This window comes from Gobius niger, assembly GCF_951799975.1.
Source record: "Gobius niger genome assembly, chromosome: 21".
NCBI classification, from domain to species: domain Eukaryota; kingdom Metazoa; phylum Chordata; class Actinopteri; order Gobiiformes; family Gobiidae; genus Gobius; species Gobius niger.
In genome coordinates this window covers 18,728,433-18,747,436 of record NC_136872.1, presented here as the reverse complement: position 1 = coordinate 18,747,436, position 19,004 = coordinate 18,728,433, and the positions used below count along the sequence as shown (strand labels likewise).

The 19,004-nt window shown below is 40.1% G+C and overlaps 1 protein-coding gene across 4 annotated transcripts in view; it reads left to right on the top strand.

Moving 5' to 3' along the window:
* The window catches only part of LOC306980477 (diacylglycerol kinase eta), a 117,996-nt gene that overhangs the window by 55,068 nt on the left and 43,924 nt on the right, over positions 1-19,004 (top strand). The gene's annotated exons all lie outside the window — the stretch shown is intronic.

The window sequence follows — 19,004 nt, the reverse complement described above, 5'->3', positions numbered from 1 at the left end:
TGCTGAAGGAACAGGTCTGTGCTTTGTTCATGTGGAAAACAAACAGAGAACCTAGATTCAAAAACATTATGCTAAATATTGTAAATGCAAAGGTGACTACATTCATCTTCACATGCAATTTCAGTCTACTAAAACTAGTCAAGTCAGTTAGCTTTGCCCGCTAGCCTGTTAGCTTATTCGTCATGATTCTATTAGTGTGTATTGGGGCCTCTGGGTCGGAGCAGGTAAAGTTGCAATGTTTTTTTTCTGGGCCAAGAAGGACTACGTAAAGGATTTATTAAGGTAAATAAGTTACTTAGTTCTGCTTTAACTTAGGAACATTTTTTGGTCAGTTTGAGTCACATATTAGTGGGCAATATTGAAGGTGCTATTGATTTTTTTTTTTTTTTTTTTTTTTTTCTATACTCCTAGCTTTCCAAACTAATCCCGGTTCATCTCAGTTTATCATTTTGAAGCACATTTCCACTTTCAGAGAGACAAGCTGCCAGTTCATGATCAATAAAAAGGCTTAGATGCCGGACGTGCAAAGATCTGCTTTTACGATTTACAAAAGCACAAAGCTAATTTTATTCCGCCACTCCGAAAAAGAATGAAAGGTTCTTGACTGTCCTGTGGCGTTTCTCCTCACAGCAGCAGCACGACTCGGGATGCGCTCATCAGGTATGCAGCCGGTGTCCGCGAAGGGGACAAGTGGACGCTCGCGATTAGAAAAACAACGCTGTGTCTTGCAAAAGGTCGCGGGACGAGGTATTGGGCGGAGGAGAGCGTCTGTTGGAATTAGCTCTGGCGAAAACGTGCCGAATAAAAACCCGGAGTAAACAGCTGCTGTTCGGAGCCCAGTGACAGCAAATACCGACAGAGCATGTTAATGAAGTGTATGCGCCGTGCTGTATTCAAACGCATTGTTGTTGATGTTTTACAGTGTTGTTCATTATGGCAACACTGTAAAACAAGCTCTTGCTTAATTCTGACTTTAAATGGCCGTTTCAGAATTTAGCCCGTCTAAAACCTCTCCCACTCTCTCTTTGTATTTTCTAAGCATGTTTCTTTTTCTTTATAGACCTCAGAGTTACCTGCCTTAAACCAGTCCAAACCCAGCACACCAGACCTGATCTAAACCTGGTCGAAACCAATCGAAACCTCCTCTAAACCAGTAAAAACAGCTCTCAACCTGTCAAAACCAGCATAATCCAGTCCAAACCTGGTCTTTACTGGTCCAAACCAGGTCTAAACGAGTCTATAGTGCTCTTAACCGGTCCACACCAGTCCAAAACTGCTCTAAACCGGTACAAACTCAGTCGGAACCGGCCCAAACTGGCTTTAAACCAGCGTAAACCATTCCAAACTAGTCCAACCCCAACCTATACAAGTCTAAACTGGATATTTTGAGTAAAATAATCTTGGTCAAACGCCCAACTTAATCTGAACTAGTCAAAACAACAAAAATGTGGATCATTATACTCAAATTGAGACATTTCAAATAATCTATCTTCAGTGAAGGTTCTTGGACAACGCCTGTATGACTGAGAGCCTACACAGACATTAAACTTATCTAGTTAATTACCTTTTTGCAGTGTAAATCATCGACTCGACTGGGTTTTGGTGAAGCTGAGGACGTTTCGCTTCTAGTCACAGAAGCTTCTTCTTTGCTCTTTAGGTCAGAAAAGACCATTTTACCCAAACTGGAGCGGTCTTTATAAGACTCGGGGATGAAACCATAAGTGCCAAACATCCACTCAAGTTGTTAACAGTATCACCCCATTAGTAAGTCTTTGTTCTGCTCTACTGCTGAGTCACTGGGCATGGACGATCCATTAGCCTTAACAAAAGAGGGTCGTTTATCTGATCTCATGAGGGGGGACTAGGCATGCCTCAATACCCCCCCCCTCTCTATTGAGACTAGGTTTCAACTCTAAAGACCTAAGAAGAAGCTTCTGTGACTAGAAGCAAAACTTCCTCAACTTTACCAAAACCCAGTCCAGTCAATGATTTCACTTTTCTACCTAAGATAAGATGGTATCTTTCCACTGTTCTTAGTTCCTTTCCTTTACCTAGATTTTGTTTTAGATTTTAAAACGGATCGACTTTAGTATTCAACTTTTTGGGCTCATTATCTTCCATCTGTACAGTCATTTGCATCTGTTTCTTAGAACTTAAACAATTACAAGGGACTTTTTTGTTTTGGTGGATTTCGCCTTTGTAGGAATGTGCGTAAGACTTTCATTTTTGACCACTGAGCAAGATGTCCTCTGCTTGTTATCGCGGTATAGACTCGACAGACTGGATTGAGATAACGGCGCCATTATCAGAGCCGTTCCACATCAATACGTTAACTACGGCGCTCATTTTATTTGCTAATGGGGCTCTTGACCTGGCAGGCCATCGATTTACCGCCAGCGAACTGTGCGGCTCGGAAGTTGGCAAGGAAAGGACGCCAGAGGGATTCAATTTGAGATAACATGCAAATCGTTGTTTTGAAGACGAGCACGTTACAAATTTCCCCGAATGAAGGAGTCCATTGTGTCGTTGTTCCGTAATCGTGGGTTAGTGTGTCGTTATGTAGCAGATGGTGTTTGGTGGATAACCCCGCTAGTTTTACCCAAATCTAAAAGTTTCGGTCACTTTCTTAATGAGTTTTGGGCACTTTTTGGTTGAATTTTGATGTTTTTTTCTTGAGTTGTGGTCACTTTTGTTGAGATGTGGTCACTTCTTTATTGAGTTGTGGTCACTTTTTTGTTGAATTGTGGTCACTTTTTTATTGAGGTGTGGTCACTTTTTTGTTGAATTGTGGTCACTTTTTTATTGAGTTGTGGTCACTTTTTTATTGAGTTGTGGTCACTTTTTTATTATTGAGTTTTGATCACTTTTTTATTGAGTTGTGGTCACTTTTTTGTTGAATTGTGGTCACTTTTTTATTGAGTTGTGGTCACTTTTGTTGAATTGTGGTCACTTTTTTATTGAGTTGTGGTAACTTTTTATTATTGAGTTTTGGTCACTTTTTTATTGAGTTGTCGTCACTTTTTTTATTGAGTTTTGGTCACTTTTTATTATTGAGTTTTGGTCACTTTTTTATTGAATTGTGGTCACTTTTTATTGAGTTGTGGCCAGTTTTTATTATTGAGTTTTGGTCACTTTTTTTAATGAGTTTTGGTCACTTTTTGGCCACTTTTTGTTGAGTTTTGGTCACTTTTTTGTTGAGTTTTGGTCCCTTTTTTTAATTGAGTTTTGGTCACTTTTTGGCCACTTTTTGTTGAGTTTTGGTCACTTTTTTGTTGAGTTTTGGTCACTTTTTGGCCACTTTTTGTTGAGTTTTGGTCACTTTTCTATTGAGGTAAACAAGTTACTGCTTTGAGAAAGTCTTTTCTTATCTTGCAAACGAGATGTTACATATCAAGGGGTTTCCTACTAAATCTGTAATGGAAATACATTAAACAAAGATCACTGGACGTTTCTACACTAAATATGATAGGCTTCATGACTGAGGCTATTTGGTTTTGATACATTAACAATATGTTATATCAGTTATTATAACCACCATTTCATAGCCTAAATTACAAACACCAATACTTTCTACAGTGACAAATGTGAGTTTATTACTTTACATCGGCAACGTCAGGCTCAGTATAGAACCTCTAGCCCTCAAGACGATTTTGATAGTATAGATAGTAGTATTACACAAATCAAAGATCAAATGACTCAAAAATCCAATTAAGTCATATATGATGTACAACACTGGCATTTGTTGGAAGTGATGCTTTGCTTCGGGCGACTATTGGGGGGTTCGGCCCTTGTTCTTTTGACGATCAGAAAAACTAGTGCGTGAATTCTCCAGGTTCAGAGCTTTGAAATGAGATACAGCATGTCCATATTCACTGAGAATAAGTTGGTGGAAGTTGTATGTTCAAAACAGTGAGAGCCAAAACAAGTATCAGATACCAGTATCGTGTCGGTGCATCCCTCCCTAGTCATCGTTTTCAAGAAAGTCCCCAAAAATGTTTGGATTTTCTTTTTCTTTGCCCATCTCTACTTACTTCCAACAATTTTATTAGCGTTTCTTGAGTAAAACATCTCATTATTAGACAAACGGACGTCACACAGATTTCCCTGAACACATGCATGTAATAAGGGTCCACAATCTTTGAATAATTGTTAAGATTTCCACAGTAATTGACTTATCCACACAAAATAGAAGCTGACACTCTTCCCTTTCAGCTTTAATGTAGCGGTTAAATATCTCATCATGATAAGAAGGACCTTTATCGTGAGATTGTCAGGGACAAATTCATCCTAATGGTGGGAACATGGGAGAGTGCTATTCATTTAATTCAGGAAAACTGGCTCCCATTCGAAAGTTTGACATATTTATCTTTAAAATCTGAAAACAAGCGATATCAACACCCACCGCCGTCCCCCAGTGCAGGGGGAGAGATCGCTCAGGAAACCCTTTCAAGTCCGTCGGAGAGAGAGAGAGATGTCTGTGCTGTCAGTCTTGAGGGAACAGCGTGTTTTTTCCTCATTAAATCCTGGATGATTCGCGGCCTGGCACTAAATGCACTCGCAGACGCACACACATAATGAATGTAAGTTGCTTTGGCAGAAGAGGCGATGATCTGAATTCAAAGGCAGCCCAATGACAGAGCGTGGGCTGTATGGTGCACACAGATATGTGCGGGGCTCAGAGGGAGACGGAAAGATGCTTCTCATGTGGAAAGGAAGACAAATCAGTCAGTCTGCGGATGAGATATGACAGCGTATCACAGCATGGGAGGTGGAGACTGTACATAAGAGACAGCTTTAAAGGTTTGTCGGTGAATAATGACATTTCTATTTTCAAATTAAACATCCGAGGTCATGGGCCGCTCCTGATTAGTTGATCCCACAACTTTTGAAGGTTGGGTTTGTAAGATTTATTGTAAACTTAAGCTACAGTGTCTGTGTCCCCAGACCTGAGGTGGACGCGTTAAAATCAAACATTAGCTTTACCTGTAGGGTGGCAAAATTCTGGGAATTTTCAATGTTTGCAATTTTCCAAGGTAATTAACCTGTTTCTTGCTGTCCCCCCAATCAGGGTGCTTTGGTGAGGGTCAGGGATTAGGGTTAAGAATTGCAAATGTGATGTAAGTTGTGTTTCACTCACACAGATCTCACACATAGTTTTAGAAACTAGAAGGTCTTGGCTTTCAAATGAGGTATCACACTGGCTTATAGGCCCTAAGCTCCCCAGTCAATACGCTTTGAGATTTGGATATGCATAATTTCTAACCCTTAATAGGTGGCAGGTAACCCGGTTAACAGGAATTTATGGGAATTAACAGAAATTAATGGGAATTAATGAGAATGAACATAGAATTAACACAATTGAAGGTATTTGAAGGTCATTACAAACAGATATAAACTGAAGCATAAAAATGTGATTTGATCTTCACAATGTCTGACTTTTTGGAGAGGACAGTGTTTAAGGTTGTGGCCGATACAAAGAAGAGCTTTTGGAAATGGAATAGACTCCATGTTTGTATCTTGCATATGTTCATCAAGTGTGTGCAGTATTACAATATTATATTCTTTTAAATGTCTATGTTTAATGCAGCTCTGTCAGACACAGGCCCACTCCTCGTACAGTAATAATCGTCGTCTGTCAAATTGGGATAAAACAAAATCTTTTTTATAAAACTTTGTCATTTGTCCCACCACCTATTGGAAAGAGAATAAAGCAGAATGTAGGTTTTGTATTTCCTGACCTGATCCTCTCCAGAAATGTATCCGCCCCTTTGCCACCCTACCTGTTACAACTGTAGTCTTGATTGATTTACAGCCCATGTGTCAGGCGTTGGTTCAAGTCCAAGTCAATTAGTGCAAAGTGCACAGACTCTTCAGAGTTAAAGCTCAGTGACTCATTCTGAGTTTTCAGATGAGAGATGACATACAGGCAACAAAAGATCCTCTCTCCATGGGGTCGTATATAAACCTGCTCACCCTGCACTTTAGACCTTAATAAAGCCTGCAGCTACAGCTGAACTTGGATTGCCTTAAGCTGCACATGAGGAGCAAAAGTTTCTCTCAAATTCCATCAGTGAGTTTTACACTGGAAAAATTTGGATGAATGAGTTAAAATCATACTTTATATTGAATTTGAGTCGGTTTGAACTGAGATAAGGTAAAAATGCTAATGCCAATGGAAGAAATCAGGCAAATTAACATCTAACAAAATTTATTTTGCACTTGAAATGATACAAAACAATCTGAATTAAGAAATAAATTGGGAATAACATCACCAAACCCAGACCAAAGCTATTCAAACTTAAGATTTAATCTCTTGATTCAAGTAAATTGTGTCATTTCTTCCTAAAATGATTATTCTTGTGTAACTTCTGTAGGTTTGCAATAATTAGGATTTGCTGGGAGTTCTTCTATGTTCATTTCCAAACTGGTTTCTGATTGGATAATCATGTTGAGAACCATAACATAAACAACTAGTGTCTTTTTTTCACAATTCAGTGAAACATCAGTGAAGCTAATATGTGATCTGAGACTGTTCACCTTGCATCTGGGGACACAAATAAGTGATGTTTTAATCGGTATGAGGTATTTACCCAAAACAATGCATAGGACATTTGCATTACATCCTGGTCCGATTCTAGCTGCCAATATAAGCTGTGTTGTCATTTCCAGTCAAACCAGTCGCTCCACTTCTAAATATAGCCCCTGGGGGAAATGAGCTGGCTCGTGCTCAAACACAGAAGAGCCGCCCGTACACTCCTTTGTGCTCTCGCTATGTCATCAGCAGGGAGCGCCGCCCCTTTAAGACTCACAGGACACTCCACAAGACAGATAGCGTGTGCACTTTACTCACCTGGAAGGAGGTGGGGGGGCGGGGCTTACCTGAGACGGGACGGCCTCAAGCAGGAAGTCGGCTCTCACTGTTTGAGGAACTGCTGCCGGGGCTGGTGTTCTATAGGTGTGGTGGCTTTCACACACGGGGAGAAGAATAAACACCAAGTCAGGGGATAGTTTTGTGAAACGTCCGGGGGAACATGATGTGGAACTCGAGAGGCACGAGGCGGGACTAAGGAGAAAGCGTTTGGGCTCCACTTTTGAGGAATCACTCCTCTCACTGTGGCTGATAAGAGGTACAGTAGCTGTCACCAAGTGCTCGATGCCCGGGTTGTGTAAGAGCAGCGGGTGTTGCATCGCGCCCTTGCTGTTTCGCTTTGACGATGGCCAACGGGACGACTTGAGCTCGGCCAAACTGAGCCACGAAGACCAGCTGGACAAGCTGCACATAGACGAGCCGTCGGAGAACCAGCTCGCGGACGAGGTCAGTGGCAAAAAGAAATCTGTGTTGGGTAGATTTAAGCTGCGCCCGATGCAAAGCTGCGGTTTTGTTAAAGATTTACCTGCTGCATCAGCCGGGGCAGGTGTGTGCAGAGGATGCAAAGTGAGTTTGAGATTTGCAAACCGGCCGTCTGCGGCGCGTGGCTGAAGAACGAGGGGAACACGCTGTCACAATGCTGAATTAAATACAATACAACTAACTAGAGTCTATTTCCCCTTTATTACTTAAAGGGATATTTCAGGATTTTTTAACATAGGGCCTCATTTCCTAGTTATCCAGAGTGTTGCTGATTTCTGGAGATATTTTTTTTGTAATTCATGCAGTTCTTATGTTTGAAGAGTTTCGTGGCGCTAGGCTAGTGTAAGGCTAGCGCATTTCTATGGTATCAGCTAGCCTGCATTAAAAACAGTCTGACCCGCTCCACAGAGCACCTGAGGCAAATCACTTATAACATCAGACTAACCATATAAATGTCTGTGTCCATAGAGTAATTTTAACCATTTTGCATTTATAAGAACTTTTATTTGAGCAGCGTCAGCTTCGTGGTTGTATAAGCTACGCAGCGGCGGAGTGATCTGCTAGAAAATAGTCCCTCAAAATGTGATCATTCATGTGATGCTAGGTCAGTTATATTCCAAACATGACTCTATGGACACAGACATTTATATGGTTAGTCTGGCATTATAAGTGATTTGTCTCAGGTGCTCTGTGGAGCGGGTCAGACTGTTTTTAATGCAGGCTAGCTGATACCATAGAAATGCACTAGCCTTGCACTAGCCTAGCGCCACGAAACGTTTCAAATATAAGAACTGCATGAATTACAACAACACTCTGGATAACTAGGAAATGAGGCCCTATGTCAAAAATCCTGAAATATCCCTTTAACAATACCCGTTTCCCTTTTAGTCTGATACAAATCAATGCAATCTTTTTCCGCTTCTAAATAATAACTAAGCACTGCACTTTTCGCACTTATGTTATCTTCAATTGAAAGCCTGTGATTAAAGAGACAAGTGGTTATGAGTTTTTGCTGCTGGCATTCCCTTCCCACTAAAATTGAAATTGCATACCGTACAGCACGCCAGCATCGTTTTAAGTGTAAATCCAGTTAGTTTTTTGTTTTTTTACAAGGATTGAATTGTCTACAATGTAATCAGTGGCTTGTTTAGAAGCAGCGAAAGTGTAGTTTCTGCAGTGAGAGCTCTTATTAGCATACAGTAAGTGGGCCGCTCAGTTTCCCACGAGGACACTTGGACAAATGCGTTTGTTTCCGCGGGATAAGAGGAACCAATAGACTTCTACTCAAGGAATTATCCAAGACACCAAACTGTTGAAAGGTTTTTTTCCCCCCTATGGATTATAGAAAACAATGGCACACTTTACGTTGCCATTGGATACGGTGGACTTACAAGGACAGAGCTCTTTGTAAAGTACTATAGTATCTTTAATTGGCTCCTGTTTACACTGACATCACCCTGGCAAAGCACCATGCGACTGGATAACACCCATTGTACTGCCGGTTGTTTCCAGTGGCCATTCAAAGATCAACTCTCACACCACCGGGTTTAAGAAGTTATATTTAGAAAAGACAAAGCTATTTTTAATCATGACCAGAAATAGGGAAATAACATTTGCAGGAACATGACATTATCAGCAGCTCCATAACAAACAAGAAAGTCGAGTCGCCTGCCTCTTGGCATCATTATTCCTTTTCCATGTGCAGGTGTGTGATCGCTGGCACTACACTATGCCCTAATATGGTCAAATGCTGAGGACACAGTGCATGCACCTTTAGCGTGGTTTTCTGCATGTGGTGCAGGAGTTTTGTTTGCTGATTTTGCTTTGTGAGTTTAGGAAATTGAGTCCGAACTCTTAGGATTTGCTGGATGTCTCTCCCCGCTCTTTAGGCCCTTTCACCCTGTGGTATTCATCTAATAAATGGATCAAAAATCCTCTAAATTTGAGGCTTTGATTGTGTTTTTTGTCTGACACTGCGCAAAAAAAATCATTAAAAAGTGAGATTAGGTTCAAAAAAGACAAATGATCTGAGGAAGGCTCTGCTGAAACATTATCTTAATACATATACCCTTGGACATCTGTGACTTGAGTTCCCTCTCTTTCTTTTCTGTTATCTGCCATCTTAGGGTTAAGGTTAGAGTTACTTTCAAATGCAAATCTCAAAGCGTATTGACAGTAGAGCTTACAGCCTATATGCCAGTGTGATCCCTCTTTTGAAAGCCAAGACCTTCTAAAACAGTGTGTAAGATCTGTGTGAGTGAAACAGTAACGGCAAGTGACTGGTTATAAACTTGATTAACTTTAATTATTTGTATAAGACGTGTCGTACATGAATTAACTTCCATTAGTAATGTGAGTGAGTTTTAGCACAATGAGCTTGCACAGACACATAGTAACAGGAATTACATGAACCGAGCAAAAGAGCGACAAAAACGTGCCGGAATAACAGCAATAACGCAATAAATAGAGCAACAAAAACAGGATGAAAGAGTGATGAAAAGGCAATAAAAAAACGTACAAACACATGATGAACACGCAACAAAAAAAGCCGCAAAAAAGCAATGAAAAATGTGATTAAAAAAGACGCTGAACACAACAAAAACACGGCAAAAGAGCAACAAAATCGTGGCGGAAAAGTAACAATAACACAGCAGAAAAGGCGTCAAAAACACGACTTAAGAGATGAAAAAGCAACAAGAAAGCCACGAAAGTGCGACAAAATGGTGATAAGAATGCGATTGAAAAAGTCACCAAAACACAACAACAACAAAAAACAGTGACAATGGGACAACACAGTTCCCGTCAGTTGTGCAAGATACAGACTGGAATTGTGTGATTTGAATCTCGCTGACTCTGGCAAAACCAAGACGAGCCAATCACAGGACAGGAGGCGGGAGTTAATGGAGCGTCATCTGAAGCGCTAGGATTTCCCATCAAACACCAAGTGCTCCTCCTGAAACCAAAACAGTGAAGATGGCGGCATTTAAAAGACCTTATATTTGAGCAGCATCCGCTTCATGGTTGTATAAGCTACACAGCGGCGGAGTGATCTGCTAGAAAATAGTCCCTCAAAATGCGATCATTCATGTGATGCAAGGTCAGTTATATTCCAAAAATTATTCTATGGACACAGACATTTATATGGTTAGTCTGGCGTTATAAGTGATTTGCCTCAGGTGCACTGTGGAGCGGGTCAGACTGTTTTTAATGCAGGCTAGTTGATACCATAGAAATGCACTAGCCTTGCACTAGCCTAGCGCCACAAACTCTTCAAATATAAGAACTGCATGAATTACAAAAAAAAAAAAAAAATCTCCAGAAATCAGAAACACTATGGATAACTAGGAAATGAGGCCCTATCCTGAAATATCCCTTTAAGGCTAATTCCTATTGCAAGTTGGAGTCTTCACCTCCTTAAATATGAACAATGATGGAGACTCTTGTGTGGACACTGGCACAGAGCCCTGGAGGAGAAGGTCAGACCAAAGACGGGTTTTATGTGGAGGCTAATGCAGTCCTCCTTCATTAATGTCCTCTCTCAGGCACTGACCACATACACGAGCTCGGTTTGTTTACAGAAATGAGTGCCTGTAAGCTCCCTCTAATGATAGTCACAACTAATAAAGGCGATCTGAAGGTTGGCTCTTGTGGACTCTTGTTTGTGTGGCCTCCATTATGAAGAAGGTCTTTGCTTGACTGTCAGCGCAGAGAAAACCATCAGAAATCCTCCTTTTGAAAACAGCACAGAGTAAACGTCACTCAATCACCTCAACTTGTGTATATTTTGGATTAAGTCTTATTTGTGTTGGCGTGTCCACGGGTGCTTTGTTGGCTTTAAAAGAGCGAGGCAAATCTATCAAGAGCCGGATCTCCACGTAGCTTTGCACTTCAAACACCGACGCTCAAAAAAAACGCTTTTGAACTTTGAGCGCGTATCGCAGGAGAGTATACAAGTCACCGCCGCCGCCGCGTTCATCTAGAGGCAGGACTCACCCACTTCACAGCCGCTGGGTCTGCCGGGGTTTGGTGTTGCGATGTAATTAGCGCCGCTCAAATCAATTCGCCGGTCTGTCTGCAAACACCACAGCGGGGCGGCGAGGGGGGAGCGGCGAGGGGGAGGGAAACACGAACAACAGTGGAAGTAACAGAGAGAGAGAGAAAGACAGAGAACAGCATAGTCGGACCAGAGGAAACAACAGTGTGTAGATTATAACATTACAGACGGTTATGAAATATGGAAAGCTTTGTTGATCAAGATGTCCTTCAAAACAACAACATGGCTTGAACTTATAGGCCTTGGATTCATTGAAAATGCAACTGCTTGTTTTGCTGAATTTTTCTGCACATTTTGTGTCCACATTTTTACAATCAAAAGTCGCCCACTCTGTCCAATTTACTTAAAATATTCCTTTACTTCATCCAATGTATTTTAATTCCAAGTATTTTAATTAATTAATGAGTAAATGCGTAGATTTGTTGGGACTTTGGGATTAAAAAAATTCTTCTTCTTCTGATTATTCTTCTTCTTCTGATTCTTCTTCTGATTCTTCTGATTCTTCTGATTCTTCTTCTGATTCTTCTTTTGATTCTTCTTCTTCTTCTGATTCTTCTGATTCTTCTTCTGATTCTTCTTCTGATTCTTCTTCTTCTTCTGATTCTTCTTCTGATTCTTCTTCTGATTCTTCTTCTTCTTCTGATTCTTCTGATTCTTCTTCTGATTCTTCTTCTGATTCTTCTTCTGTTTCTTCTTCTTCTGATTCTTCTTCTGATTCTTCTTCTTCTTCTGATTCTTCTGATTCTTCTTCTGATTCTTCTTCTGATTCTTCTTCTGATTCTTCTTCTGATTCTTCTTCTGATTCTGATTCTTCTTCTGATTCGTCTGATTCTTCGGATTCTTCTGATTCTTCTTCTGATTCTTCTTCTTCTGATTCTTCTTGTGATTCTTCTTCTGAATCTTCCTCTGATTCTGATTCTTCTGATTCTGATTCTTCTTCTGATGCTTCTTCTACTGATTCTTTTGATTCTGATTCTGATTCTTCTGATTCTTCACTATTTGTCATCGTCACTCTCAGAACATTACAGTAGATTCAATTGTATTAGAAACAACTTTATTAATACAGAAGGAAATTGTTCTTCTTGTACCAGGACGAGAAATATAAAAGACACAAATAAATGAAAAAGTACAAATATTTAAAATTGCAGTAAATATACAGTGGGGAAAAAAAGTATTTGGTCAGTTTCACATAGACATTCTATTGGATTTTGGCCAAATACTTTTTTTCCCCACTGTATTCACTACAGGATCACTATAATGCAAGATGTATCTTTTATTTGGTTTTCCCTGGATAATAGACCTATAATCTAGATTATTAGGTTCTAGATTTTCATAGCTTCATTTGAAGTAGGGGCAATACGATGGAAGAGAGACAGATAATCTACCGACCAACATTTTGAATATTGTCTCCACTTTATGAGACAGTCATTTGGCCTGAGTTCATATGTGCTGAGGGCGAAGACGTTTGACTTTGTGACAGTTTTTATTCATGTGGTCCAACCGTTACAGAGATATTAACCACGAACCAAGTTGAAGACTCATCATTTTGACTGTTGCCATAGTTACCGCAATAGATTTCCCAGCTGCTCCAACTCTGGACTGTTTCCAATGTTGTGACGTCACGTGATCGCAGCCGATTGGACTAGAACTAACGTCTTCACATACTTTTACAGTCTGCACGGTTAATTATACGCCAGAGAGTAAGAGTAAGTGAGTAAGAGCCACGCTCACTCTTTTGTGTTGTTGTTGCTGCGCTGACAGTGCAGTGTTTCCAAACGGAGAAACATATCCACAGGGTACAATGAAACAAGTCAGATCGGCTCACGCTGTGGCTCAGCCTCTGACGAAACAGCCGTCTGATTGGCCTCCCCGTAGCTACGTCTCAAGTTTGCTGTGTCATGTTGATTTATTATCTCATCAAAAGAGGAACTTCAGCTCCAAAGTGTTGAGTGATGTGTCCTGGTACAGCTGTGATAATAAACAGTGGCGTTTCCCAAAGAGAAGAACGTCACGTTTTGCATTACTGGAAATTCAGCCAGCGGTTTGTACTGCCATAACCAGTGTTGAACAGTTAGAGGAAACATTTACAGCAAGTTCATCACAGCCAAAACACCAACGGCCGAACCTCACCAGTGTAGCCTAAAGTAAAGAACCATTTTGTGCAAATGCCAATGTTTCACATCAGTGGTTCTAAAGTGGTCCGGCTCCGAGACCCACCATTGCCTTAATGACAAGCTGCGACCTAAGTAAAACTCTAATCTGTCATATATCTTATAAATATTGTATGTACTACACATGTTTTTATTGAACAAGACGTAGATTTGCTTTTAAGACTGACATTTATGATCAAAACAACCCAAAAATATTAATTTTAACAACCTCCAGTGTGTTTCTGTGTAGTTTCAGATGGAAAATATTGAAAAAAAAGTTCCCTATAGGCTCGCGACCCACTTTTGAGTCCCGACCCACCAGTTGAGAATCACTGTTTCACATTATACACTGCAAATTGTCTTGAATTAATGAATTAATGTTTCTTGTTTTGAGCAGTTTTCATTCAATTAGACTTTTTTCCTGATCTGACCAAGTTTATTTTGCTCTTTTGAGGACGTTTACGACTAGTTCTAAGGTGAATCTCGCCTGAAATAAGAAAGTAAAGCTGCCAATGAGATAAGACCCATTGTCTTGTCCCCATTGGCAAAGAAAATTACTTGAAATAAGGACCAAATGTACTGAAACGAGTCAGAAACGTCTCAAAACAAGTAAAATAATCTGGGTCAAAAGCCCAACTGCATCCTTCCACGTCAAAACATCTCAAATTTGGATTATTATGCTCAAATTGAGACTTTTATACTAATCTAGTTAATTACTTTTTGCAGTCTATATGAACAAGTAAAAAATACACTATAAAAAGACTCGCATTTCCTCGCATTTTAGAGTACTGTAACAGGTATTTGATACCTTATCTGCATAATAATGTCTCTCAAAATCCTTTTGGGGGCCAGAGGTTCTGTGCTGGAAGGCCAGATTTGGCCCCCGGGCCGGACGTTGCCTACCCCTGCTTTACAGTATCTTTCCATAAATAGTTTCCCTGGTTTGAACTCCAGCTTATTACAGAACAACCACAAGACTTCACGTCATTACTCGCCTTGCACAACGATCTCTTCCTATTGGCTAATCGCACTCCTCACAGACTTTACTCAGACTTTAGATGAAACCTTTTTATTGTGCTATAAGTCGGACGCATTATAGTCCTACGGGTCAGCTTGTACCTCGCGTTTTTTCCTCGCGATGACAGCGATACGGAGAAACGAGATAGCGAGGATATTGTACCGTCTTATCTGAAAGCCCGACCGAGCTTGAAGTCTGCTCTCGGAGCCAGAGCGGTGTAGTGTGTTCTGTCTCTCGATAGCCAACACTTTAACACTTTGACAGGCAGGTGTGCAGTCTCTCGGCAGGGGCTGCTTCTTACATTGACGTACTGTTGGGGGGGGGGGGGGAATGCCCTGAAGGAGCACAGAAGAGTATAAACCACAGTCTGATAGAACAAACACAGCACAGTCTGGCAGCTTTAGTGCAGTAGTGAACGTCTCAGTCCTTAGTTTGTGTCGAATCACCTCGGCCATGGTTTTTACTCGACAAGTTTATTACAGTTTAAGCACATACAGACTCTCAAACCCTTGATGAAAAAAGCCGTTACCACTCTGCAGAGAGCAATATCAAAAGTACATGTTTGCAATAAGAGGCAGAAGAGGGAGCAAAGAGGGAGGGCTCGGCTTCCTGATGGCCTGGCGCTCAGTCAGTTGGACCTGTCCCAAATCAAGACTCCTCATTCTCTCTGGTGGCGAGACTGAATTGACTGCAAAGGGTGTATGTAATGTCTCTTTGGTGACTCAACTGCAGGGAAAAAAACACTATAGTCTCAAAAAAACACAGTCATCCAGCTGGTTTGTTTTATCTTGTGAAAATTCAAACAAAACAACTGGACTTACTTTTAGAAAGACTCTAATGTTGTATTCCCCATCTATTGAGCTTCCTCATGGCAGTGTTTTGCAGGTTTTTCCACTGATGACATTGTACCACCCATTCCCATCAATTATATCTATTGATAAACTCTTGGATAAACATAAATATCCTTGGGTATATTATACATTAATATAAACAACTCACTGATCATTACCAATAGTTATTTCTTAAACTAAAGTACAAACACTTGGCCTCAGCAGTGGTTGATTTTATTTTATTTGGTTACTGTGGGTATTTCTATCATAGTCTATGTCCCAGCCTTGATTAGATGATTGATAAATGTGTTTGCAGAGGTTAAACTAACGCTGCGATTGAATTCTCCTGGTTCTTAGCTTTACATTGATATGCGACATGCCCATATTCACTTAGATTAATGTGGGGAAAGTTGCGTTTTTAAGGCGTTGAGAGTGAAAACTGGTATCGGATATTTGTCGCCGATACCCGATATCTTATTTTTTCTGATATCGGATGCCAGTATCGGATCAGTGCATCCCTACCCACATCTACTACTATGTACATTGTTCCCACTGGGCATTTAAAGTCATTCAATTAATTGTGACCAAATCAAGGCCTTTATTTGTCATTACATTGGATTGAAACTGGCATTAAATGTACATTTCTTGGAAAATTATGTCATTGCTCAAAAATGTAACTGTATAAGTTCATTGAAAATACCCAAATTATGGTTTAAAACATATTCAGCTGCATTTTTTGACTGAAATTTACCACTTTTTTTGGCTCAAAAATTGGCCATTTTGTCCAATTCTGTTTCCTCTGTTTGATGTAAAGTCGGCAAATCTTAAGAAATGAAATATGTGCTGATTATTCTCTGCATTTGCGGCATTATGATATTGTATTTGGGCATTAAAGACATTGAATTTGACCTACTTCTGCCTGTGTAAACCCAGTTGGGCGTGGCGGTCACAAAAACTGCCATGAGGAAGCTCCTTCGCTGGGGAGTGAAACATTGCCATCTTTTTAACAAGATTGAACTATAGTCTCCACAGAGAAGAGTGTCTTTAGATTAAGAATTAGATAAAATAGAACTACTTCAGTGTGGATGGGATTGTGTGTGTGTTTAAAAAGATTTTAAAAATAGATGTACAAATTTAAAATGTATATTTGTAAAGCTGAATTTTTTATAAAAGCTAATTCATACGATGTTCTTTTTCTTTGCCTGCCCAATTTCAAGTCCTGTGTGACAGTGTGGGACAAACTAACTCATGAATTAATGAACAAATATTTGCCTCCATGCTGTGTTGTCAGGTCAAAATCCACATTGTTTTTTTTTATTCCACACGCACCATCAGCACAGAACAAACTGTCCAACATCCATGTTCAGCTCATCCCGTCTTTGTTTCCTCAGTGCATTAGCGAAGCCTTTGTTCCGCAAACATGCCAGTCACGTCGGTAATGAACGCTTATCACTTTGTACTTGACTCGAGGGCAGGTGTATTGAAAGTTCCCCGCCTGATCCGCAAAGGCTGACAGCGCGGCTTGATAAATGTGCAGGTCCGTAACGGCGGCAGAAGCACAGATGTTTAAGCGTTGTTATTGAAATCCCTATAGGAAAGATCATATCTCTGCACCGGACAATCACTCTGTCTCCTCACTGGATACGTCCTGGTGAAAACAGTGAAGATACAAAGCATTTTCTTCGAGCCTTTTTATCCAATCTAAATCTGCAATCGCTCTGTCCATTGTCAATCCACTCGAGTTCTGCATGTTTTATCCATATGTATAACAAGGTACTTTACTCTAAGCAATGTCAATGTCTGTTTTGATTTCCTTTGTGCAAAGGCAAGGAGTAGATGCTGAGTAGAAACAGACTTTTTAAGGCTTTTTACCATGTTCCGAAATTGTTTTCTCATCAAAAACATACCTGGAGTTGTGTTTCGAGCCACTCGTGCATCTTTGTGCTGAAACAATTATGTTGGCCCGCCAGAGAGTGCCCTACTTTGGCGCTGAGTGTGGTTAATACCAACTCTCTCCTATTCATTCTCAATGGTAGATATGGATGCAGTACACTGTTTGGCCACCATAGTCAAATGGGGGGCGCTGTTTCACTCCTTTCGCAAAGTTAAGGAAACACTGCTGTAGTGTCTTGGTGTTTATCACACAGCGTCAAATTTCACACTTTTCCAACTTTTATTGCCAAGGTTGCTGACCTCAACGACGGTCTTTCAAAATGGTTTCAAAATTATCTTATATGGCATTTTCTTTGAGTTAACAAATGAATGAGGTAAAGTCACTATAGGTACTGTAGATACTGGTGTTGTTTTTTTTACATTTTGCACTATATTTCTACAATTGCTGATTGTGTTCTACTAAAACTAGGCTTTTGCCATAGTTAACATGTGTTTTATAGCATGTTATTTGATAGATAGAATCAAATGTTTACCGAAAACTAAAATAAAGTAACTATTATTATTTGCGGTTATGTTTTTCACGCTTGACATCGCCGTGTTTGGCCCGCGACCCACTGGCACTTTTTCATTTTGGCCCTCGGAAACAAAAAGTTTGGGCACCCCTGCTTTAGATCTTCTCCAGTGGCTGTTCTTTGCAACGTGTGTGTTTAAATACCTACAAAAAGCATAATACTTCTTTTTTAAAATAATTCTATAGTAGAGTTCCAACCTTTTTTACCTGTTGAGCTACTTTTATGTAACCACAACATCCGAGAGCTACTTAGGCTTCAAAGACACTCGAGCAAATATTGACTTTTTGATATTTCAACATAGTTCAAGAAAATGAATTTTGGCCTTACACTTCACTTTTAAAACATGTTTAAAAAAGGGAAAAAATGAAGAAAACCTTTGACGAGCTACTAAAAAGAGGCTGGAGAGAACAAAGCCAACTGTAGAAGCCCTTTGAGCACATCCCGGGGGACCCCAAGGCCTGAATATAAAAAACTTGAGATCTTTGATTTGTAGTTTTAGGTCTGGGGCAGTGGAGCTCCCTTCCCTATTGATTGATGTACTTTCATTGTTTCTTTGTTGTTTAACATCTTCAGTCACAGCCTAAAGGCCAGTGTAACGTCTCATTTGAAATCTAAGACCTACTAAATGGAGCTTTTTTCCTCATTCCTGCATTTTCATCGCACATTTTTGTAATTTTTCCATTACTTTTTTGTCACTTTTTCATCGCCTTTTTGTCACATTTTTGTCGCTCCTTTGTTTCATTTTTGTTCCACCTTATTGTCACATTTTCGTCACTTTTTCATCACCTTTTTGTCACGTTTTTGCTTTTTTTTCCCTCACTATTTTGACACTTTTTTCAAGAAGCTTTTTTGGGTCAACCCCTTAACCTCCACCTTTACCGAGTGCATTTTCTCCAGTCCGGCTTTACCCAAATCTACAAGCTCCTGGACTGTGTAACACATCTGATCTATTTTCTTTCATTGTTGCTGTGTTGTTGCCACTTTTTTCATGTTCTTTTTCATCAAAGTTTTGTCACATTTTTGTTGATTTTTGTCACATTTTTTGACTTTCTTTTGTTGTCTTTTTGTTCCTTTTATTGTCGTGAGTTTTATTGATTTTTTTGTGGCTTTTTTGCTTAACTTTAATCGCTTTTATT